Raw genomic sequence first — 26,150 nt, forward strand, 5'->3', positions numbered from 1 at the left:
CCCTGCTGTTGGCAGTTATTAGAAAATGGAATAAACGCAAGATGACTGTCAATCTTCCTTGGTCTGGGGCTCCGTGTAAAGTCTTGCACCTTTGGGTAAGGATGATTCTGAGAAAGGTAAGCAAGTGCATGGGAGGACCTGGTCAATGACCTGAAAAGAGATGGAACCACAGTCCCTAACATTAGACCTTAGTAACACACTGCGCCGTCATAGATTAAAATCCTGCAGATGCCATGCTCATGCCAGCACATGTCCAGGCCCGTTTGAAGTTCGCCAATGACCATCTGTATGATCCAAAGAAGGCATGGGAGAAGGTTATGTAGTCATATAAGACCAAAATAGAACATTTTGGTATCAACTTCATTCGCTGTATTTGGAGAAACAAGGAGGAGTACATGTTGGGAGAAACAATCATACTTTGGGGGTGCTTTTCTGCAAAGGGGACAAGGCAACTGCACAGTGTTGAAGGGAGAATGATGTGGTCATGTATAGCGAGATTTTGGACAGCAACCTCCTTCCCTCAGTAAGAGCACTGAAGAGATGGGTTGTGGCTGGGTCTTCCAGCATGACGATGGCCTGAAACAAACAGCCAGGGCAACTAAGGAGTTGCTCCGTAAGAAGCATTTCAAGGTCCTGGAGTGTCTTAACCAGTTTCCGAACTTGAGGCCAATAGAAAATCTTTGAAGGAGGAAACTCCATGTCCCCCAGCGACAGCCCCGAAACCTGAAAGATCTGGAGAATATCTGCATAAGGGCAGTCTCACACGTCCAGATAATTCCGGCACCGGAAAAAACTGTACCGGGACTATCCGTGTCTGTGTGGATATGTGGTACATCCATGTGGCACACGTGTGCCGCATGAGGACCACACGGATGGCTGCCAGGGAAGAAGTGCTACAGTAAGTCGCTGTTCCCTGGTGGCTGGTGCTGAACACCGCTGTCATTCTTCTCTCCTGCTCTGCCGGCAACAGCAGAGAAAGAATGAATGAAAACCCGACGTGGGGTCCCCCTCTTTTTGTGAACTAACCCGGCAAAACTCACAGCTGGGGGCTGCTATTCTCAGGCTGGTAAAGGGCCATTGATCTTTCCCCCCCACCAGCCTAAAAACAGCAGCCCGCAGCTGCACAGAAAAGGTACATCTATTAGATGCGCCTATTCTGGAGCTTGGTTAAGTTTTTCCCACTTGCCCTGTAGCAGTGGCAAGTGGGGGTTAATAAGGGGTTAATGTCACCTTGCTATTGTAAGGTGACATTAAGCTCGGCTTAGTAATGGAGAGGTGTCAATAAGACACCTCTCCATTACTAATCCTAGAGTTATTCAAGGGTTAAATAAACACACACACACAATAAGAGCAAAGTATTTTAATGAAAGAATACACTACACAGTTTTAATATCTTTATTATACTCCTAATCCCATATCGAAGCGATTGAACAGCGCTTACACTAGTGCTTCTTCCCCGGCAGCCGTCTGTGAACACGGAGGACAGTGTGAACTGTTCTCCGTGTGCACGTGTTAAGCACGTTTTGCAGACCGTGCACTCCCACAACCACTGACATGTCAGCGTGTTTTGCACATGGCACACGGTCCGTGAAAACACGCTGACATATGTGTAGACCCGTTAATTTGAATGTGTCTACGTGTGTCAGTGTCTCCGGTACGTGAGGAAACTGTCACTACACGTACCAGAGCCACTGACGTGTGAAACCGGCCTAAAGGAGTGAGACAAAATCCCTGCTGCAGCATGTGCAAACTTGATCAAGAACTACAGGAAATGTCTGAGCTCTGTAATTGCAAATAAAGGTTTCTGTACCAAATATTAAGTTCTGTTTTTCTATTGTGTCAAATACTTATTTCATGCAATAAAATGCAAATTAATTACATAAAAATCATACAATGTTATTTTCTGGATTTTTTTTTTTTTTTTAGATTCTCTCATGGTTGAAGTTTGCCTATGATAAAAATTACTGACCTCTCCATTCTTTGTAGGTGTGAAAACTTGCAAAATAGGCAGTGTATCAAATACTTATTTTTACCCTTCGCCACGACAGCACCCACTGGAGGTATCGGATCCGCCCCATTTGGAACAGGAAACCCTACAGGAAAGATAAAAGGGGCGGTCCGCCTTTCCTCCTCAGTTTTGGTTTCCTGTTCCAAACGGAGCCACAATATCCTTCAGGAAAGAATACCTGGGCCAGGCATGCCGCCTGTGCAGTCTCCATGTGAACGGCAGGGGCTGCGGTCCGGAGGCAGCGTCGGGGGAGATTCCGCTAGACTGCTCCCCCCTCTGGTGAACGAAGGGTGATGACGGGGTCCGGGGAGGGCCGCCCTGTCTCACCCAGGAGAGCGCCGGTAGGCACCGGGACGCACCGCTACTGGGAGTGGTAAGAGCGCCAGTGGCGCAGAAAAAAAAAAAGGTTTTCTTTTGAAATAAAAAGCGCACAGCAACGGTGGCGGTGCATAGAGAGGGGGACCGCATGGAGAGCAGGGGCCGCACATCAAAGCGGCGCGGTAGCCGGCCGGCGCAGAGTCTCCTGACCCCCCGGAAGTAATGGTTGAACTTCCGGGGCGGGATGGCTGAGAGCGCGTCGGAGCATGCGCGCGGTGATCCCAGGGAGGAGGAGCAACTTCCGGGGGGACGGCAGGGCCAACATTCCGAAGGGAAAATAGAAATTAAAAAATCAGACCCACCTGTAGGGGGTAGATTACGTTTCTTTTATCCAAAATGGGAACAAATATCCTCAAACCCATGGATCTTGGGTATTATTAAAGAAGGAATGAAAATAGAATTCCTTCAAAACCCTTATGATTTCTTTATCCTAACCCGCCTTAACTCTATGGCCCAACAAAAGGCCCTCGAAGAAGAAATTCGGAGCCTACTATGCAAGGGGGTTTTAGTGGAGGTCCCAGAGGGACAGGAAGGTAGAGGCTTCTACTCTCCTTTATTTTTAATTTCCAAACCAGATGGTACGTTTAGAACAATTATTAATTTAAGGAAGCTTAATACGTTTATAAAAAATTATAAGTTTAAGATGGAATCAATCAGATCCACCATAAAGCTTCTCTTTCCAAATTGTGTGATGGCGGGGATTGACTTAAAAGATGCTTACTATCATCTTCCTATCCATAATAGATACCAAAAATATCTAAGGGTCGCAGTGGTGTTCGATGGCAAGGTCCATCATTTTCAGTACACAGCCATGCCTTTTGGCCTCTCTACAGCGCCAAGAATCTTCACCAAGGTGATGGCAGAGGTGATGGCCTATCTTCGTCAAAAAGATACTTTAATCGTACCTTACTTAGACGACTTCCTAATAATCGGGAACTCGGATACCCAATGTACCGAACGAGTGGCTGATGCAATCTCATCTTTGCAGGACCTAGCCTGGATCATCAATATACAGAAGTCCAGGCTCGTTCCGCAATCCCTCCAGATGTTTTTGGGGTTCCAATTGAACTCCATAACCCAGAAATGTCTACTTCCTCAGGTAAAGATTGCACTAACAAAAGAGAAAGTAGAGGCAGCCATAGATAGACCACGCATGTCTCTGAGAGGGGCAATGTCGCTATTGGGGTCGCTAGATTCCTGTGCCCCTGCAGTCTGGTGGGCCCATTATCATGTCCGCACACTTCAGCATCAGATCCTCCAGGAGGAGAGGCGACATGGTGGTCACCTCGAGAGCAAGATAACTCTAACTCAGGAGGTCTTGACTTCTCTGGAATAGTGGTTAGATGATGACCATCTATCCTCAGGAGTCCCATGGGTCATAGTACCATCTGGTATCCTAACCACCGACGCTAGCCCCCAAGGCTGGGGAGCCCATATGGGGAATAGCTTTTGTCAAGGAAGATGGAATAGAGCGGAAAGAGAATACTCGTCTAATTTAAAAGAACTGACAGCAGTATACTATGCTCTACATCATTTCCTTCCACAGCTCCAACAGAAACATGTCAGGATCCTGTCGGACAACACCACCACAGTGGCCTACATAAACAGACAAGGAGGTACTCGATCAGAGACTCTGATGTCTTCTGCAGCAAGAATCTTAAGCTTAGCCGAAAGCAATTTGTTGTCCCTCTCAGCTCTTCATATCAGAGGAGAGGACAACCAAGAAGCAGATTTCTTAAGCCGACACACACTTCGGCAAGGGGAGTGGTGCCTCAATCGCCAAATCTTCCAGGACATAGTAGCTCTATGGGGGCATCCTCAAGTGGACCTCTTCGCCACAAGGGAGAACAGACAAACAAAGACCTTTGCTTCCCTGTCTCCAGCAGATCACCCAGACATACTGGATGCCCTCCAGGCCTCATGGAAATTCAAGCTGGCATACGCCTTCCCTCCATTGATTCTCCTACCACAAGTGATTCGGAAAATCAGAGAGGAAAAGGAGCACCATTCTGGCCCGAGACCGTGGTTCTCGTGGCTACGAATTATGTCAGTGACAGATCCTTGGGTTCTTCCCTCAAACCCCAACCTACTCTCCCAAGGCCCTTTCTTCCACCCTCAAGTGGACAACTTACACTTGACGGCGTGGAACTTGAAAGGCACCTATTAAGATCAAGAGGTTTTTCGGAATCATTAATTACTACGCTCCTACAGAGCAGGAAGCAGTCCACAACCCAAATTTATAAAAGAATATGGAAGAAATTCTTACAGTTTCATACAGCATCTCATACAGCAGAAGTCCCGATAGTTCCTATCTTAGAATTCTTACAAAAAGGGAAGGAATTGGGCTTGTCAGTAAACACACTGAAAGTACAGGTGTCTGCGTTGGGGGCGCTGTATGGCCATAATATAGCAGGGAATAAGTGGATATCACGATTCATTACAGCATGTGAAAGAATAACTCCGGTTCACATACCTACAATCCCTACATGGGACTTAAACTTGGTATTAGACGCCCTGACAGAAGAACCTTTTGAACCGATAGATACGATATCCCTTAAATATTTATCATTTAAGACGGCCCTCTTGGTAGCACTGACATCCGCTAGGAGAGTGGGTGATATCCAGGCCCTGTCCATAGATCCACCCTTTTTGCAGGTATACCGGGATAGATTAATATTAAAGCCAGACCCCTCATACCTGCCTAAGGTATCAACAAAGTACCATAGGTCTCAGGAGATACTCCTCCCAACCTTCTTTGAAGATCCCTCCACTCCGGAAGAGCAGAAATTCCACACTTTGGACGTCAGAAGAACTGTCCTAAAGTATATTGAAAGGTCCGAGAGCTGGAGGCAGTGTAGGGCTCTCTATTTCTTTTCAGGGCTGTAAAAAAGAGTATGGAGTCACAAAGAGCACCATTTCCCGATGGATCAGGGATGCCATTCGTTTAGCCTACTCTGCAAAAAAGGAAGAACCTCCGGACGACATCAGAGCACATTCCACCAGAGCAATGGCGGCCTCCTGGGCGGAGAGGGGAGACGTTCCAATTGAAACCATATGTAAGGCGGCAATTTGGTCATCCCCTTCTACCTTCTATAGACACTATAGACTTGACCTTTCGTCTACTTCTGACCTAAGCTTTGGCAGGACTGTCCTTAGCACGGTGGTCCCACCCAGGTGATGGTCTCTGGAATCTCTCCAGTGGGTGCTGTCGTAGCGAAGGGTAAAAAGCCGGATTACTTACCGGTAATGCTCTTTTAATGAGTCCACGACAGCACCCGCTCACTTCCCTCCCTGCTAGAAATATCAATATTAAAAGTATATCTGCTAAAGTTGGATAAGTAAAGTTACAAGTACAAGACATTGCCTAATCCTTGGCGGTCCTCCTGGTACTCTGAAATGCAAAACTGAGGAGGAAAGGCGGACCGCCCCTTTTATCTTTCCTGTAGGGTTTCCTGTTCCAAATGGGGCGGATCCGATACCTCCAGTGGGTGCTGTCGTGGACTCATTAAAAGAGCATTACCGGTAAGTAATCCGGCTTTTCCTCACTGTAGGTATTTATTCTGTCTTTCCGTTTGGAAAATTCGACAGACCAAAATGACATGCATCTGAGAGTATCCTTAGGGTATGGTGTGTTCATGTGACCTGTTTTAGATGGTGGCATACCTGCTGTTTTTTGATTCAAGAAGACATTTCAGGAAAATGCCAGCAGTGTTATTTATAAAACATATTTTTGCCGACATCTGTGATGTTTTTATTGCTGCGGTTTTGTCACCTGTGATTTTTTATTTTTTTTACATCATGTGTAAAATATTTAGCAGCCTGACAAATAGACAGGTCACGCTTATTAATTGCTTCACAGATTTTCTTAGCCTGAAATAGTTTACAGAACATCAAATCATTAAACATATGAACTAGAAGTCATTTTTACATTGCAGTGCATATGTTAATTTTTCTTGCCATTTTTTTAAGCACTTTTTTTAGGTGGATTTTGGTGAAGATGTGCCTGAAAGAGGCGTCATGTGTTCATTCCTTACTGTGTCATTATGTACAAACACATTGTTCACCCCTCACAGAGATTGCCACTGCTGTGCCATCTTCCTGGCTGCAGACATTCCCACCTCCCCTCTGGTCACTCGGAAAACAAAAAACAACTAATGGTTGCCTTACAGAAGACGTATCCTTCACATGTTACACTTCATCCTGATTACCTAAATTCCTGTACGTATGGCCATTTTATGTTTTGTGTTGTGCAGTCGTGATAGTGCTCCAACACGTGTAAAGGACCCTCGATAAGTTCTTAATTACATATGGAGAATTTTTTCCTGTCATAAATTCAACAAAAAGTAAAGCCACGTTCACAAGTTCAGAATTTGGTGAGTTTTTTACCTCAGTATTTGTAAGCCAAAACCAGGAGTGAGTGATAAATGGTGGTGCCGTGTTTCTGTTATACTTTTCCTCTGACTGCCCACTCTTGGTTTTGGCTTACAAATACTGAGGTAAAATGCTGAATGTGTGAACATGGCCAAAAGCTAATATATGGCATGTGAATGGAGTCTTCCTCCCTAGATGTAAGCAGTACACAAGGAGTGCTTCTGCTGTGTGGCTTAAGCCCCCGTTACACACTGCAATATCGCTAGCAATATCGCTGTAAAGTCACCGATTTTGTGACGTTGCAGTGATATTGCTAGCGATATCGCTGTGTCTGATACTTACCTCCGACCGGCTCCCCCGCTGGTTAACGCTGATCGCGTGAGAAGCTCCTGGACCATTTCTCGTCGGGCGCTTCCTGTGGCGCCGACGAGCGACGCGTGGAGCCGGGCGGGAGGACGCAGGATCGCCGCGTCTGACAGGTAAGTAGCGATCCCCGACCCTTGCGATGTCACTGGTGAGATCTGCCTGTGTGGCAGCTCACTAGCGATGCACCAGCGATCCTGACTGCGTCATATCGCTGGTCGGGATCGCTGGTGCATCGCTAGGTGTAACGGTACCCATAGAGTATGGAACGTCAGGACTCCTGGATGCCGCAGTACAGACTGACGCACACTTCTGTCCTTGGGCAGACTCCTTAGAAATAGTAATAGTGCTTTCCTTTGCACCGATTGTAGCAAATGTTTTCTTTTGGCTTTTCCATTAGGCCCATCCCTTGTTAAGTCCATAAATTGAATTCTATCTCTTCAATGCAGAAGTTTTAATATTTCAGTCAATCATGTCTTGGCTAAGAAGATTGCCCAGAACAGCTCGACCGTAGAGCTTGTGCTTTCAGCAGCAATATGATGAGTTGTTTAATTACATCACTACATTAATTGCATGTCTGATACTGCTTAATAAAATAAGCTGGCGGTAATTACTGCTGCTATCGGAGTCCCTGGCTACTAGGCAGCAGAGCCTTCCTGCCTGGAATTCCCTCTCCTCAGGCTCGTCACCGGCTGTGGCTGCGAGCGGCTTTGTATTAGAAGAATACGTGGTGAATATTGATGCCAAAGTGCAGTTAGGCATGCAATGTATTGGCGACAGAATAACCACCTATTAATATGCATTTACGTGGCACAACTATTCCCAAGGGAAAGTAGCCAACCTGTTAACAAAGGAAAGGATCAGGCCCCATTTTTCACACAAACCTCCAGAAAACACGTATTACAACAGGAGCAGAACAGGAGGGTTTTTTTTTTCCAGTTTTATGTAAGTAATACAGATGAAAATTTCTGTAACTTACTGTGCATACATTTTATGATGCATTACTTTCAATTTACAGGCTTCAAACCCATCCATTCATGTTCCTTGCTGTGAAGTGGATTCAGATGTACCCAGTACAGGCAATGCTCTGAGAGCGAAGTACACCACCAGCAGCGGCATAAATCTCCCGGCTAGTTTGGTACAAGGCATCGGTTGAGTCATTCCAAACATAGAGGAAAATTATGTGAACACATTTATAAAAGGATTTAAAGGATCTGTCCACTATTGGACATTGCCATTAATGGGGCCATGGAGGTGAGGGAAAAAAAAATTGATAATCACCGCCTTGAGTGGCGCCACTCCCCTGTTGTAAGCGATACCAGTCTGCTAGGATCAAAATAAGAATGCAACAACTAACCAGTTGCCACTGATGGGCTCTCATGGTGTACTCGCTGGATTTTGATCCCAGCACACTTGTGAAGAAAACTGCCATAACTATTGTTTTTTGTTTTTTTTTTCTTCTTCTTCTTACCTCCCTGGGCTAATAATTAATAAGGGGGTTATCCAGTAGTAGAACATCCACTTAGGGTATGTGTGCATGTTAAGTATTTGCTTGCAGAAATTTCTGCAAGGTTTCTGCATATCTTTTGGCAGCAAGAACGCTCATTTGTTGCTGTTAGTTTTAATGCCGTTTTTGCATGCGTTTTTCTACAGCAATGAAGGCTTTTTTGAGCTAAATAAAGATTATTTAAAGTTTTGTGATGTAATTTCTTGTTTCAACACCACCTTTCTCATTCTGATGCAGTAGTATCAGAGTAATGAGATTGGGGCTTGGTCTCAGCAGCTATCATTGACACCAAGCCCAAGGTTCAGTAATGAAAAGGTGTCAGCCAGACACCCTCATTACTGTCGGTAAGTAAACACACACTGTAAGCAGCCTATGTAGGAGCGTTGACAGAATGTACCTACATAGGCTGTAACCAAATAGCAACTGTTAATTTATAACAAAAATAAAAAAAAGCCAAGGGTTGATGTTAATATTCTGGGAAGGAGCCAATAGAGGTAAAGGTTCCCAGGCTATTAACATCAGCTCACAGCTGTCAACTTAGCATTTACTGACCAGTTTACAGGGGGACCCCAGAAAAAAAATTGACATAGGGTCCTCCTATAAAACCTAACCACCAAAGGCTAGGCAGACAGCTGCGGTCTGATATTAATGGCCTAGGAAGGGTCCATGGATATTGGCCCCCTCCGAGACTGAAAACATCAGCTCTCAGCCGGCCGAGAAAAAGCACATCTCTATAAGATGCCCCAAATCTGGCGCTTAGCCTCGCTCTTCCACTTGCCCTGTAGCGGTGGCAAGTGGGGTAATGGTTAGGAGGGTTGATGTCACCTTTGTATTGTCAGGTGACATCAAGCCCACAGGTTAGTGATGGAGAGGCATCTATAAGATGCCCCAATTACTAACCTCATAGTGATATTATAAGAAAACACACACACACACCAAGAATAAGGTCCTTTATTTGAAATAATTACACACACTACTTCTATTGAATCTAAATTAAACAATCCACTGCAGCCAACGTCTCCTACAGCAAAAATAAAATAAACCACAATATTCCTCACCTGTCTGCCAGCTAGAGCGGGCCGACGGCTGGTTAGAGCAGTCACATCTCCCGATGTGACTGTTCAACACATGAGATCGCCGTGGAACACTCTGGATTATGTGGACTACGGCGGACAGGAAAGTATATAGTGGTTTATTTGTTTTTTTTTTTTCTAGGAGATATAGGCATCGGAGATTAGGCATTAATGTGAGTATATGTTGTATTTTTATTTTACATTTTAAATAGAAGACAAGGGCATTGGGGATTTGGTGTTAGTATAATTTGTTTTTTATTATTTGAATATGTATTCAATTATTTTACTTTTTTTCTTCTCTTTTTTTTAGTTTGATCACAGGCATCTGCTGACGAGAGACTACTCTCATGAGTGGCTCCTGTTATTAGTGGCAGCAGACGTAGCCTGATGAGAGTAGTAGTCTCTCATCAGTGCACGCCTGCTGACCTGTAAGCTTTTTACAGTATCTCTGTGGGGGAACGCTAACATCTGACAGCATGACCCCGCAGCTCTCTGACAGCAGTGCGATCTTAACCACAGTAACGTTATCGCGGTGGCGATGTTTCCCACGCTGTCACACAGATGACAGCTCGGGAAGCACCATGGGAAGCTCGTAAAAACGCAAACAAAATCTCCGCAAACACTTTTTTTATACCTGCGTTTTTCTTGCGGATTTGACTGACTCACTTGAAGTCAGTGTGTGGAAAACACTAAAAATCCGCATAAAGAATTGACATGCTGCAGAAAAAAATGCACTGTGGATACTCAAGGAAAATTACTGATCATGTGCACAGCACTTCAGGATTCTTATTAAATTAGCTGGCATAAGGATTCCCTAGCGTTTTTTAGACTCCTTATGCGCTGAAAAAATGCCACAAAACCGCACCATTTGCACATTGCCTTAGGTTTTATTAGCAAAAACAACAAACATTTGCATTGATATTTTTTATTATTATTTGAGTGGGTGCAGGTCATATCTACTTATCAAATGTATTTGTATCTATATGCAAATTGCCTCTTCAGAAAGAAAGAGGACTTTTACTCTACAGCGCCACCTATTGGTAGTAGCGATCCTACAAGTCACAATCAACCCTTTAACGAGTCTTGAAGTATGACTTAGGATACAAGCCAAATCAGAATCTCAATTTGCAGACACGGTGTTTCGAGCTGTTGGCTCTCGTCAGTGCAAAGTATGAGATCTGATTTGGCTAGGTGAGAGTCTCTGGACTAGGGTCTAAGAAGTAAGGTTTCTCCTTGCGGAGAGTGACATGCCAGCTGTGGCTTGTCAAGGTAAGGAGGCGAATAAGCCTCCTTACCTTGACAAGCCACAGCTGGCATGTCACTCTCCGCAAGGAGAAACCTTACTTCTTTGTATCTATAGGTTTTCTATTTGTATTCCATTCCGCCCTGGCACCTGGCTGTGAGCTGCTGGTAATACATCTCCTTGCTGTTCTGACATTGTGTATTCTGTTTCATAACTTTCCCTTTTGGCCCATCTTGTTGTTTGAGTATTTTCTAGAAGCAAAATCACATCTTTTTCATCTCTGTAAATCAGTTCCAGTTTCTTTAGGCAGGTCATCAAATACCAACCAGATGACAAACCTGACACTTGAAGGGTGTGCCTTGCTGGAAGGCATACTGTCACACCCATGTGACTCCCTCCATGATGGTACATTTAACACATTATTACTGACCCAGAGTCTGAGAGGTATGCCAAATAGTTTGTCACTAGCAAATAATTACAGAACTGAGAAAAATTATTATCCCAGCATGCCACCACCTATTGCGTTGACATAATGAGCAACATCAATGGTGACGTCAACGCGATCATTGCAGCTGCCCTTCATTTCTGTGGGTCTGTATCCTTCTGTTCTTACTGCTGCAGAACTGGGCAGACTTGTCATTCAGCAGTATTGAATAGACTGTGGGGGCTGTAATGACAGCTAGCCTGCCCGGGAGCTGGCAGATCAGAAGATCTCCAACCAGACAAGGTCTGATATTTACAGATCAAAGTCTGAGAGTTTGCTCCTTCAGGCCGGTGGATATGGAAGATGGCGGTATGCACGGAGCATTGTAAATAAATGTTCATGTTTCTTTCATGAATGCGGGACAATTTGTGTGAAAGTACAGGAATAGTAATGACACGGAGCCATTCACTTCTGCTCACTAAATATGTATGAAGCAATTTGTGAGGGGGATTACTACACAAGTGCTCAGTGACCTCTGCCATATGATGTCTGAGTGGTTTTCGAGCTTTTTACAGATCCATACTCTCCGTTCCGGATACATCGGCATCCCTTTAATACCATGTAAGAAATAGTTGTTGGGGCTGTTCTGTAAGGCTAGGTGCACACGTAGCAGAAAATTTCTGCTTGAAAACCTGACTCCCTTCCCAGAAACCGCACCTATTTTTCCGCAGCGTTTTTTGCGAGGTTTTGATGCGGTTTTTTCCGCAGCGGTTTCAAAACGCATGGAAGAAGCCAAAACCGCGGAAAAATCCGCAAAATTAATAAGCATGCTGCGTTTTTTACCGCGATGCGTTTTTTTCGCGGTAGAAAAACGCATCAATGTGCACAAAAAGTGCAAAATGCATAGAAATGACTGGGAAGCTTATTTTTAGCGGTTTTATAGTGAAAACCGTTGTAAAAACCGCTAAAAAACGCAGTGTGTGAACACAGCCTAAAGGTTGCCAACCGACCAGAAATTCCAGAATCATCTGTAACAATAGGACACTTTTTGCCCTGTTAATAAAAATAATAATTTTTACACTGATCATTTTTATTTAAGCTGAAAAAAACATACAGAATATTGACTGTAATTTTCATCATTTGACAGTTCAGTGAATGCAGCTGAGTAATAAATGGGTAAGGCTAGTTTCACACTAGCGTTTTTGAGCGCAGCGACGGCCTGCGCACGGCCGCCGCTAAGCCCCGCCCCCTGCCGCGCCTCCGCCGGTAGCTCCGCCTACCGGCGCATGACGCTGCATGCGCCCTGCGTCCCCTATCTTTATCACTGGGGGCGCAGGCCGTGCGCAGTATGCGTTTGGCGGCGCATGCGTCCTGTTGACGGTGCGCCGACCTGCGCCAAACGCAACCTGCTGCAGTTTGGTTGCGCCGGCGCACCGTCAAAAAGGCGCATGCGCCGCCAAACGCATACTGTGCACGGCCTGCGCCCCCAGTGATAAAGATAGGGGACGCAGGGCGCATGCAGCGTCATGCGCCGGTAGGCGGAGCTACCGGCGGAGGCGCGGCAGGGGGCGGGGCTTAGCGGCGGCCGTGAGCAGGCCGTCGCTGCGCTCAAAAACACTAGTGTGAAACTAGCCTAAAAGAGGGTCGGGAGTGCTTTTTCCATTTAAAATGACGTTTCTGTGTGTGTGTTTCTTTTGACTATTGGGTCAGTAATAGGGGTGTCTTATCTCCATTACTAACCCCTAGGCTTGATATCAGCAGACATTACATAGCTGACATCAACCCCAAAACCATTACCCCACTTGTCAACGCACAATGGCAAGTGGGAAAAGCCAGGCAAACCTCCTGAATTGGCACATCTAATGAATGCGCCTTCTCTGGAGCGGCTGTGAGTTGATATTTTTTATGCTGTGGAGGGGCAAATATTCATGGATATTCCCATCCTGAGAAGATCAGCCCTCCCAGCTGTCTGTTTTACGATAGCTGGTTATTAAAAATAGAAGGGACCCCTCTTTGTTTTTTTTCCTTTTTTTTTAGTTCTTTAAAAAAGCGAGCTGTACCCTTACATTTTCATATGCTGGAGTCACACTAGTGTATAAAAAAATCGGTCCGATGTTGATCCTCAAAAGTAGGATGAGTGTCATGCGTTTACAATTCGATTTTTCTCAACTAGCATCCGTATGAAATGCTTATGCAATCCGTATTCAATGCGATTTTAACATTATCTTTTGCATACTGTAATTCTCTATGTAATTTGCATAGATGTAATTTCTCTGTGCGAGCTTTCCAACTAATAGAGAAATTTTGTTTATTGTGACGTAGCGATCACTACGCCGGTTGGAGTACACTCTTGCCGGCGACATTTAAACAAACCGCAACCGTTTCTTCCTTTACATATGTCCATTCCTGGTTTATTACACCACGATGGGCCATGTGAATATCACAGACCCGACATATAGTCCATTTTCTTAGAGGATACATCTGCACACTTTAAAGACACGTATCTGACATATTAGTTCATTTAATTTGCGGTTACATTCGCACAGGTCAATACCTGACACCCATCAGTTCACAATTCCTCAGCCTCTGGGTTACCTGCTTAACCCTCCGTCAGGCGCAATATAGATTCTCCTCAGTTCATGTGCAATGTGCCTGACAAGCACAGGTCAGAAAACCACCTATAGTAGCAACATATTTCAATTTCAGGACTATAGAAGTAGTCAGTGACCTTCATAGGAATGTATTAAAAGAGATTACACCAAATCAGATGCAAAAAAAACCATTTATTAACCATAAACTTATTAACTAAAAGTACCACTTTTCGGTAGTACCGCCAAATAGGCTCCAGTTATCTTTACTTAACTATTGCTTAAATATAAAATTATGGAAAAAAAACTTAAAGGATATTGCACTTAGATGTTACTTAATTATTTTCTACTCATCTTCAGTGGTTTCAATTGCAGCAGAAGCAGCACAGGTACACTTAGAAAAGCAAGGCTGGCAGGCGAAAGTTGCATGGGAAAGGCAGATTGATTCTTTACATATTTTGCAGTCATATTTAGGGTATGTGCACACGCTGCGGATTCTGCTGCGTTTCCGCAGCGTTTTTGGCTCTGCAGAAACGCAGCAGATTTTGCTGCGTTGTACAGTACCTTTATTTCCTATGGAAATAAAAAAAAGCTGTGCACATGCTGCGTTTTTTTCCGCGCGGTTTTGCTGCGGTTTACAATCCGCAGCATGTCAATTGTTTGGTGCAGAAACGCTGCGGTTTTACACCTCATCCATTATGAGGTGTAAAACCGCAGGGCAAAACCGCAGAAAAAACGCAGATAATCCGCAGATAAACCGCAGAAAAACCGCAGCACTTTGTCCTGCGGATTTCCTGCGGTTTTCTCTACAAAATCCGCAGAGACTAAAAACTACGTGTGCACATACCCTAAGAAAGCCTTCTGAAACCAGATACAAATGAGCAGGTAGTACAACTGCGTCTTTTAGAAGGTGGTAGAGTCGGTGTTTGTTCTGGAACGTCCTTGGGACGTCCTTTGTATTTTTATCTTTGCCCAAATAATAAGCTAGATCTGTGTCTGTTTCCTCTGTATCAGTGTCATCACCATCCTGCTCTGTTCCAGAATCAGTGTTACATTCTGCTACCTCATCTTCAGATGAAATGTCACTAGATTCCTCTAAATCCTCAGTTACTGCTGGTTCTTCCTCATCATCTTCTAACAAAAAAATCTTCATTTCTTCTAAATGAAGGGGTTTAGATGAATCATACTGTTTTCTGGCCATTGCAGCAGAAAATCTGAAGCAAGAGAGAAAGAGTATGTGTTAGGGCGCAATGTGCCTTAGAAGCCACCCTCCTTTTGTCTAAGAAAACAGTACTTATGTACACTAACTTAGCATTAATCCTTCATAAAACAAGCTAAATACACAATCGTGATGAATAAAAAAAGAAAATACTAACCTTTCAATTTGTGTTGAAATCAGGCGCAATGTGCCTGAGAAGCCAAAGTGTTGATATCTGCTCACTAGAAGGTCTGCGGAGTCACTGTGATATCAGGTTTCACAGAGCCTGTAGAGTCAGGAGATAACTAGGAGGGGTGGGGTTTTCTGATAAGTGGGCAAGGAGAGAGAAGTGAAACTAATTACTGTGTGCCTGTCAGATCTATTGCGCCTGACGGAGGGTTAACAGATTCTCAGGTTTCCCAGGTTTGTGGGACAATATATGCACATCAAGCCCACAGGTTAGGGTACCGTTACACCTAGCGATGCACCAGTGATCCCGACCATCGATATGATGCGGTCAGGATCGCTGGTGCATCGCTAGGTGGTCGCTAGTGAGCTGCCATACAGGCAGATCTCACCAGCGACATCGCTGGGGACGGGGATCGCTACTTACCTGTCAGACGAGGCGATCCTGCGTCCTCCCGCCCGGCTCCACGAGTCGCTCGTCGGCGCCACAGGAAGCTGACGACGAGAAATGGCCAGGACCTTCTCGCGCGACCAACGATGAGCAGCGGGGGAGCCGGTCGGAGGTAAGTATCACATGTAGCGATATCGCTAGCAATATCGCTGCAACGTCACAAAATTGGTGACTTTACAGCGATATTGCTAACGATATCGCAGTGTGTAACGGGGGCTTTAGAAATGGAGAGGTGTCTGTCAGACGCCCCAATTACTAATCCCATAGTCAAAAGAAATAAACATACAGAAAAGTCCTTTTATTTGTAATAATCACTCCCGAACAATTTTCCTCTTTAACCCATTTATTAAAAAATTATAATCCACACCAGTCCGCTGTAATCCAAAAAATGATGGTCCCTAAACGATCCCTGTCTAATTTTTCTAGTGTATAGAGCCCCGTTCATAGAACAAAGCTTCATAGACTGGAGGAACAACCACTGACGGTTCTCACTCTGCGCTCCGTGACATCAGATGTTACTGCAGTTCACAGCCTTTGAACTGTGGTAATCTTACTGACGTCAACACATGCAGAGTGAGAAACGGCAGTAAGTTCTCACGCCGCGAGCAGGGATATCAGTAAGGTTACCACAGTTCATAGCTGCCAGGTCTTGCACTGCGCATCCCAAGAGCTGCCATGATGAGTGTTAACGTCACTGATCATCATTCCGACTCTCTTATTGTCCTCTGTGACCCAGCAGTTGTGAACTATAGTAACCTTACTAACGTTACTGCTCGTCAGAACAGCCAGGTTCTCACGGAGTGCAGCGCGAGAACTGGCATTGGCTGCTGCTCCAGTCTATGGAGCTTCATTCTCTGAACAGCGCTCTATACACTGGACGAAGAAGACTGGGATCTTTGTGGGACCTCCATTTTTTTGGATTAGGGAGGACTGGTAAGGATTTTATTTTTTTATTTTAAATAAATGAGTAAAAGGAGGAAATTGTCGAGGGAGTGAGTTTTACAAATGAGCACACAGACAGAAAAGTCCTTTATTTCTTTTGACTACGGGGTTAGTAATGGGGCTGTCTGACAGACGCCTCTTAATTTCTAACCCCTGGGCTTGATGTCAGCAACAGCTGCTGACATCAACCCCACAAACCCATTACCACGATTGTCAATGTACCATGGCAGTTGGGGAGATCTGAGGAATTGCACGTCGTTTTTATATTTAATACGTGAAATAAGGCTAATCACCCTTTAGTGTTACATGAAAGGCACTAAAGGGTGTTAGTTTATTATATGTAGGGGGCTTGTGACATTAAATTGCAATAATACATCTATCTGCAGTATTCTATATCTATTCAATCTATTTATTTTGACAGTTGGGGCTGTGAATTTACTCTACTTGGCTGATGAAATTTCATGTTTTTTTTGATTTTTTTATATGTGTGCTTAAAAATCAAATGGCACACCCATGGTCTGTGTGCCATGCGATTTTTTTTTTTTTTTTTTTTTTTGTGCACCCATCGACTTGCATCCATGAGATCTATCCGATTCTCGCAATTGCTGCATGCTGCAATTTTTTTTTTTTTCAGTCCAATCCGAGCTAGGATAACTCGCAGATGAGCATCAACTCATTTACTAACATTGGTCAGAGCACAGTGTGATGTTTCCTCGCATTGCACGCCTCCGTATTATACTCCAGTGTGAGAGCTCTCCAGTCACTGGTGGCCGCCTGCCTCCAAGCTGAATCCACAGCGTGCCCTTATGCTGCCTTACCTATTTATAGCTGGATCAGCACCACACGCCTAATAAATACCATTCATCCTCCGTACCAACTCATTTTATATCTTCTTTTTTTTTAATTATAAGTAGAGGTTATGTCTTTGTGGTAGCACCCATGTGTACAGCATTGTAACGGTTAATGTACCCCTCTACCAATGCATAATGCCATCTTATAATTACTGCCGGGTGACTGGTTAGCTATTTTCTGCTCTGTTTATAGTCCATGTCACCAGCAGCCTCCTCCGTACACCCTTGGAGGCCTGGCCGGTACTTCTGCGCAAAACAAACTGTTGTGTCAGAGAAAGCAGCATTAGATATTGCTTAAAGGAGAACTTCACACTACAATCGGGCTTTCCCTGATTTCTTTTCTTGTTTGTTTGATCATTTTTGTTTACTAGAGCTGGTTTTCATATATCAGATATACATGAAAAAAATACATTTTTCACAGCTTGGATACATTATATTCTCAGTCCGAACAATTACTATTAACAGCACAGGCAAAGTCTATGGTGGTCGAGTGACTCGGTGTCATGGATGATACTTGCATATTCCAGTAAAGGCAATAGACAACGTCCCATAGAATAAAAGTTATGGACGTAGATATGGCTCCGTCATTCTGTGGTGTAATGGTTGTGTTAGTCCATTCAGCGGAGTCATGGTGGCCTCCTGCACAGGAACTGTTGCTTAAAGGGAACCTGTCACCATGAGAATGCCGACCAATCTGCAGGCACCATGTTATAGAGCAGGGGGAGCTGAGCAGACTGATATATAGTTTTCTGAGAAATAATTCCATGTAATCTGCGGTTTCATCATTTACACCTCGGCTCATTCTGGGTTTTTTGGTCCAGTGGGCAGTCCTATCAGTGATTGACAGCTACCGCTGCATGCACACTTATACAAAGAAGCTGTCAGTCACTGATGGGACCACTGGACCGAAAATCCCGGAAAGAGCAGAGGTGTAAATTATGAAAATGCTGATTGTACTAAATGTTTTCTCACAAAACTGAATACAGTATCAACATGCTCAGCTCCTCCAGCTCTATAACATGATGGCTGCAGATTGGATGGCATTTTCATGGTGACAGGTTCCCTTTAAGGGACTGTTAATGCCAGTGATGACAGTGCCTGTGCAGGTGTTGTAACCTCACCAATAACCTTTGGCACCTGGCCACTGGATAGGGGAGTGTGAAGTATGAGCATGCATTACATTGCAAAAGAGACCACAGATTTTCTGCACATATGGTGAAATCTGCTCAAAAACCCACAGCATCTCTGCACTGACTCTTAGGGTAGCTGCACATGCAGCAGAAAAATCTGCCAAAAATACTTGAGGATTTGCTGCATCTCCCCTTCATTAAAAGTGTTAAAATCTTTAGTAGAAGTCCATAATAGAATTCCAAATGTTGTCATTTTTAAAACTAAATATCTGTTAAACATTCATTTTGAAAAATGACACCCCACATGGACGAGATTTGTACCAATCTCATTCAAATGACAGGTACTGTAATCTGCTCAGAGTTTCTGCAAATCCAAGCAGAAATTCTGCACCGTTTCTGCTATGTGCACATTTACCCTGAATGCTGCTGTGATATGCCAACATTGCCTCCATATTTGGCCCAGAGCTCTTTCCATCTGGCCAAGGCTGTTTTCAATTAGTGTTAAGGGGGTTTTACACATAGCGATATCGCTAGCAATGTCGCTACATCATCACAGATTAGGTGAAGCAGCAGCGATATCGCTATGTGTGATACTTACCTCCGACCGGCTCCCCCACTGTCTGTCGCTGATCGCGCAGCTCCATTTCCCGTCGGGCGCTTCCTGCTGGCGCAGACGAGCGACGCGTGGATGGGAGGACGTCAGGATTGCCGCGTCTGAAAGGTAAGTAACGACCGCTCTATCACTGCTGCATCGCTGTGAGGTCTGCCTGTTTGGCAGCTCACTAGCGACCATTTAGCGATGCACCAGCGATCCTGACCGGGTCATATTGTGGTCGGGATCGCTGGTGCATCGCTAAATGTAAAGGGGCCTTTAGAGCCAGTCTGACCTTTTGAGGGGAATCTGTTACCAGGTTTTTTTCAACCTCATCTGAGAGCAGCATGATGACGGGGCAGAGATCCTGATTCCAGCAATGAATTACTTATTGGGTGGCTTGCTGCTGATTTGATAAAATCACTCTGTATAACCCCGCCCACATCAGTGATTGACAGCTTCTTGCCTATTAACAGAAAGCTTATCAATCAGTGCTAGAGATGGGGTTATACAGAGTTGATGACTATGGAGGACTACCTGGCAGCAGGTTTACTAATCCTCTAGTGATCTGATACAACAGTCATTTTATCAAGACTACAGAGTAAGGGTACCGTTACACTTAGCGATGCACCAGCGATCCCGACAACGATATGGATCGCTGGTGCATCGCTAAGTGGTCGCTAGTGAGCTGCCACACAGGCAGATCTCACCAGCGACATAGCAGCAGTCGGGGGTCGCTACTTACCTGTCAGACGCGGCGATCCTGACGTCCTCCTGCCTGCGTCCACGCGTCGCTCGTCGGCACCACATGAAGCGCCCGACGAGAAATGATCCAGGACCTTCTCGCGCGACCAGCGATAATCAGCGGGGGGAGCCGGTTGGAGGTAAGTATCACATGTAGCGATATCGCTGCTGTGTCACAAAATCGGTGACTTTACAGCGATATTGCTAGCGATATCGCAGTGTGTAACGGGGGCTTTAGTGACATATCTGGAATCAGGGTCTCTGTTTCTGTTCTATGCTACTCTCACATAGTGGCAAAACCCTGGTTACATATTCCATTTACCGTAAATTTGAAGGATTTGCCCGTGATAGCGAAGTTTGTTATTGTAGGACCCTATCTACTATGGATAGTAGAAAAGCGTGAATCCACCTTCGGAAGTTCCATATAAAATGTAGAAAATTTATTGAAGTTGTATTAAAAGAAAAAAAAGAATTGAACAGCAGCATAATAGTCACATCCCCAAACGGGGAAGTTACTGGCCAGATGCATTTCATCCCATCAGTTCTTTAATTATTACAACGATTAAAGACATGACGGTCTGAAACGCATCTGCCCAGTACCTTCTCCGATTGGTGCTGTGACTATTGCTTGTATTAGATGACAGGGAGTAATGTATCACAAGCAGGAGGCAGGGGAGACGTGCTGAAGCTGCATCACATAGAATACAATAAGACTATTGTGAATTCGGGGACAGCAGTTCTATGTTATGGATCTGCCTTTAAATAGATAAAACATGGAGCTGAGCAAGTGCTGTGTGATAAGACTGCACTCCCTCTGCAGAAGCTTAGACATAATGGAAAATATAGGCTGAATGATTAGAATCAAAGGGGAGAAGGAATCGCCATGGCAGAAACCCCAGAAATGGCACATTAACTGACACAATTATACACCGCCTACACAAAAGCGTCAACATTACTCTTTAATGCCTTCTGCTGCACTTATAGGCAAAAGAATTGGCGGGGTGCTGATTTACACCAAGAGGAGACCTGATTTTGTTTGAAGGAAAAGAAAATTCTCTAGATCTGAGCCCAGTAAATAATGATGCAGGATCCATCGTAGTATTCACCTGACTGGCAGGACTTGAGCTCTGAGCTTTAGTCAGGTTTTAGATGGATAAAACATCCAATATGTGGGTTAATCTATTAAACATCTATAAAGTAGGAGGATTTTTTTTATGTAATGGTGAATTTACTGCAGATAAAATCAAGGTCACCCTGTCCATCCATCAATGCTTGCAGACTCGCATGGGAGGATGGCATTATACGGCTGCACACTTTCCCTGGCAGGGTAAGAGGGTTATTCACTGTAATGATATTTGTATTAATGTAGGTCAAGGAATATGAGGCATTATGTGTAATTAGCACCATTAATCTTCCTCTCAGGATTTCAGGTCACAGTAATTACTATGTATAGATGGCTGCACCCACATAAAGGAATGAGATCGGAAGAATATTGACTGAATGTTCGTTGCATATAATCCTATGGGACATGAGGATGACAATTTGTGCTAGTCCTTGTTTTGTTAGAAGGTTGAGGCTTATGATGGATCTGGTGATTATAGCAGGACTCTGCCACCTGTCAGTGCAGCCAGAACTTGTGAGCCTCTCTTAATAAGCCAGTCTCTCCAAGGATAGGGTTGTGCTTGTGCAACTCCCGTTCTTATTCCTTTTATAAGTCTGTTTGGTCAATATAGGGGAGGGGGCTACTCGCAGCACGCCGAATGCATGTGTCTCCAAATGACAATGGGCACCTTGTTTGGTTGTGATGATGGCACAAATGTTTTTGCCATTTGTTGCAAACAGCTGTTTGGGGGGAGGAAGAGCAGTGACTGGAACCATCCGTCACCCCACACAGGGACACACTAGGTACAGAAGGGACTTGTAGCACATTTGGAACAGACATTTGCTACATAGCTCAATAGCTATGAAAGCATACCAGGCAAAGTCCTATAAGTAATAGTGGTCTGATGGTAAAGATGTTCTCTCCGGTAGTTATGCAGTAATCCGGCTCACTTATGTGACATGGAGGAGCTGACAAGTAATCTATGCCATAAGTTTGCCACCACTGGTCTAACCCATGCTTTGCACAAATTTAGGCATACATTTCCTTTGGTTACACAATACTGTTAGGGCTTGTTCACACACTGCATTTTTACTGCTGGAAACCCCCCCCCCCCCCCCCCGCAGGCTTTGACAGTTCCAGCAAAGTGAATGTGATATCTGAACTCTCATGCACATGTTACTCACTGTTTTCCTTGCTGATTTGATGCAGTTTCTGCAATATGTCATTTTTTTCAGCATTTTTGCAACATTTTCAGTCATTCAAATGAATGGAAAAATTATGACCATCAAAAATGTGCATTTTCCGCAAACACCTGCAGGACGTGGCATCGGAGCAGTAATCCTGACAGACTCTTCTCTTGTGCTCGTTTCACGCTCAGGACATGAATCTGCAATGATTGTGACCTAGTTTATTCTTCATACAATTTCTCAGATTAGCGCTCAATGATTCTTGAGGGAAAAGCTTCCAGACTGACCATGCTAGCTTCTTCCTGTCTGAAGCATGAGAAAAGGGTTGTAGTGAGAGGCAGGTGTCGGACCCGGCTGCATTTTTCTGCCCATGCACCAGTTGGCACCAAAAGTGGCGCACACGTACGCCCGCTACCAGTACACAAAGCTGAAATGACAGATCATAGAAAAAACTATCCTGCTGCAGCATTGAATAGATAATGCCGTGTGAACATGTAAAGCTTGGCACTTGTAGATAAGTAGCAATACAGGGAACCTGCAGCAGATTAGTGCTGCCCGAACCACAGGCGGCAGGAATCAGACATTGGTGCGTTAATGCAGCTATTTGTGTATTGACCAATCTGAGAAAACAGAGTTTGAAAAGCCGGACATCCACTATGGTCTCGAGTCAGTAATACTGTAATTTTGTACATCGGTCTGAATGAAGGATGTTTACGGAGAAGTTGCACCACTTTTGTTAGGAGACGCACACCACCTAATGACTTCGACTCATCTCATCAGTGATGCGCGTCTCCACACACCCCTCCAGAAGTGTTACTCCACCTCCAGTAGGCGTATACGCCCCGAAATGATGCATGGCCGAGTACACATTCACTCTGTTGGCACCATTATCATCTGTGTCCCCATAGGCTCATACGCCCGAATCCTCTTTTCCGGGGGGGGGGGGGGGGGGGGGGTTTGGACGTAAGCCCCGACGGGGCCACTGAATGGTTGTCTAAACCCGGGTTCCCCAACTCCAGTCCTCAAGGCCCACCAACAGATCATGTTTTCAGGACTTCCTTTGTATTGCACAGGTGAAGCAATTATCACCTGAGCAATACTAAGGAAATCCTGAAAACTTGATGTGTTGGTGGGCCTTGAGGACTGGAGTTGGGGAACCCGGGTTTAGACGCAGTGTTAGAGCCCCCTGGACAGACATCTGTCTGAGATAGTTTAGTGACTCCTGCTCTGAGCAGGGGGATGGACACTATGATCCTCGGGGTCCCTTCCAACTCTACCATTCCATGACAGCCCGCCAGCTGTCACATATCATCCTACCATCAGTAGTGGACTGCACACAGCAGCGCCTTCTGCCTTCAGACGCATACACTTATTAAAATCAACAATCCCCAGGTCTGGCTTTGAAAGCTCGTGTCTCCGAGCACCAAAACCATCCAATGATCAAAGACTATTAACATTTCAAAAGCGTTTGCCACCTTCAAACCAGTCTTGCCTCTAGGAATGTTATTTTCACATTCTGGTATCATACCATTGACAAATCTGCTCATTAATATCAGTGCATCCTATTCTGCACCTGTACCAAACATCTGAAATACACCGCACATCCTGGCTTTCTTTAGATATGTTACATTTTAGATTCTATATCAGATCATGTAAGGTGAAGAAACGTGGGCTTTATTCTGCTGATTATCAGTGTCTTGCGCTGTTTGCCCATCATTTTTGAATCCAGTATGTGGTGGTGTAGCTACACATACTGCCACTAGATGGCAACATGCAGCAGTGTGCACCGTGTTTCCTGTGCTGTGACACATGGTGTGGTGTTCACTGCTTGCCTTGGTGTCAGTGATCTGAAGTATGCAACTGGTATAGAAATCTTTTTGTATTCATGAATCACACCGGATTGCTATTTCACATTTCAAATTTTTTTTGCCACCTTTAAAATAAGTTTTCATGTCCGTACATCTCCAGTACTAGTTACCAGACTCGTAAACACGTGTACCCTGACTAGTGGCGATCACTGCCGCTGTTCCTGGTATTTCTCATATGTAGGTTACTGCACAATAGAACATTCTGCGAGGAGATTAAAGCAAAAGTTTATTTTTTTTAGAGGCTTTTTGATGAATCCATCTGATCCGGTATATACTAGAAACTAAAGATCCCAGTGACTTATAGAGGCGCATCAGGTCTTCACTATTTTACTGGCCAAGATATGTCGGGGTATACGGATGTCAGAGACAGTGGTTACCTACCTGGGATGCCGTCTATCCGCCGGACGCTATGGTTCTGTAAGTGCAGTACATGGCTCACCTGAATGGCGGCCAGATAATACTTGAAAGGTCGAAGGAGAGATTCCTACCTTCTGAATAGTTGGAACACAACGAATGAGCAATTTTGGGTAGCCCTCATATCGGGAATCATGAGAGAGGTTACCCCACGTTTGTGCTGTAGCGTAACACTGCTGCAACAATGACAATGGAAAAACATGCTGGTTTTGAGGGTGGGATCAGGGGAATATGAGGACCCCTCTTTGTAGGTTGTCATACAAGTTGGAGGACTGCTGTATAACACCTTACATAATACTGATAGTACACCTCTACACATTGTTATTTTCAGTAGATCTTCAACATTGTAAGAAATGAGTAAAGGGTACTGATTACCTAACATGAGTGCTCCCTGCCCGGCACCCCTCTCTGTAAAAGCTGAAGCTTTAGGGTATGAGCACTCGTAAGTATTTGAGCAGAAATTTTTGCATCTCTTTGCAGGAAAAACGCTCCAAAAATAGGCATCATTTTTGCTGCATTCTTGACATGTTTTCTACTTGCATTTTTGGTGCAGATTTTTCCTGCTGAAAGAATTGACATGCAGCACATTTAAATCTGCCGGCGTTAGGAAATCCTTCAGGTTTTATAACAGATCTGTGCTGAAAAAAAAACTGATAAAACTACGATGTTGTCTGTACCCCTTTTGAGAAAGCACCTAACGCGAAACGCGCGTCGGGGTTGCAGGGATGTACTCTGACGCACCAGCGTCTATGGGTAAGCGGTACTCTTAATATTAATATTATGCATGGGCATATTGATCTGACTATTGTACTATGTTATTGTATACTTGCTCATTCCTTTGTACAGAGATATTGCTAAGGACTTGCCCTGTTACATTGTAATGCTGATGTGCACATTTATGATTTTTGGTCGCAGTGCTATCATGTGTACCCCTGTATTGACTGCAGTATTTCTCCCATATATATATATATATATATAAAATTTTACCTATGCGATTCAATAAAGTATTTATTGCTTTTTATTGGATGGTGTTTTTTTTACTCCGTTTTTTCTCTGCTTATTAAATTCATAGTGGGAGCATTTCCATTTTTTCCACTTTTTGATAGGCACTATGCCTTAGTCTTTGGATTGAAGTCATGTCTTCAGTATCTATTTTAGAAAATTTGTGCTTATTTTGACTTATTCGTTTTCAGATGTGCGCACAGACCCGTAATGTAAATGACTTGTGTGTGACTAGGAAAAAGCCATCCTGTCTCAGAGATAATTTTCTCTGCCTTCGGGTTTATCGAACCAGATTTCTGCTGAGCCTGTAGCACTAACATTCCTGCTGTTATGGGGGTCCACTAGGAGCTGTGTACCAATAGCTAAAGCACCGTATACCAAGCTGCTCTCAGTGCTGGGTGGGTCACATTATCAGACGGTACTGGTATACCAGTGGGCATCTAGTGCAGAATTGGGTAGAAGTATCACCAGGACATAACGGGCACAGTTTACACATTACATCTATAGCGTTCACTACTGATCTCTTCA

General features: G+C 44.4%; 1 protein-coding gene across 4 annotated transcripts in view; it reads left to right on the top strand.

Annotated features, from left to right (window-relative positions):
• The window catches only part of GALNT7 (polypeptide N-acetylgalactosaminyltransferase 7), a 262,812-nt gene that overhangs the window by 154,268 nt on the left and 82,394 nt on the right, over positions 1-26,150 (top strand). The gene's annotated exons all lie outside the window — the stretch shown is intronic.

Source organism: Dendrobates tinctorius, unplaced genomic scaffold (assembly GCF_039654945.1).
Source record: "Dendrobates tinctorius isolate UK_male_01 unplaced genomic scaffold, ASM3965494v1 ptg000008l, whole genome shotgun sequence".
Classification (NCBI taxonomy): domain Eukaryota; kingdom Metazoa; phylum Chordata; class Amphibia; order Anura; family Dendrobatidae; genus Dendrobates; species Dendrobates tinctorius.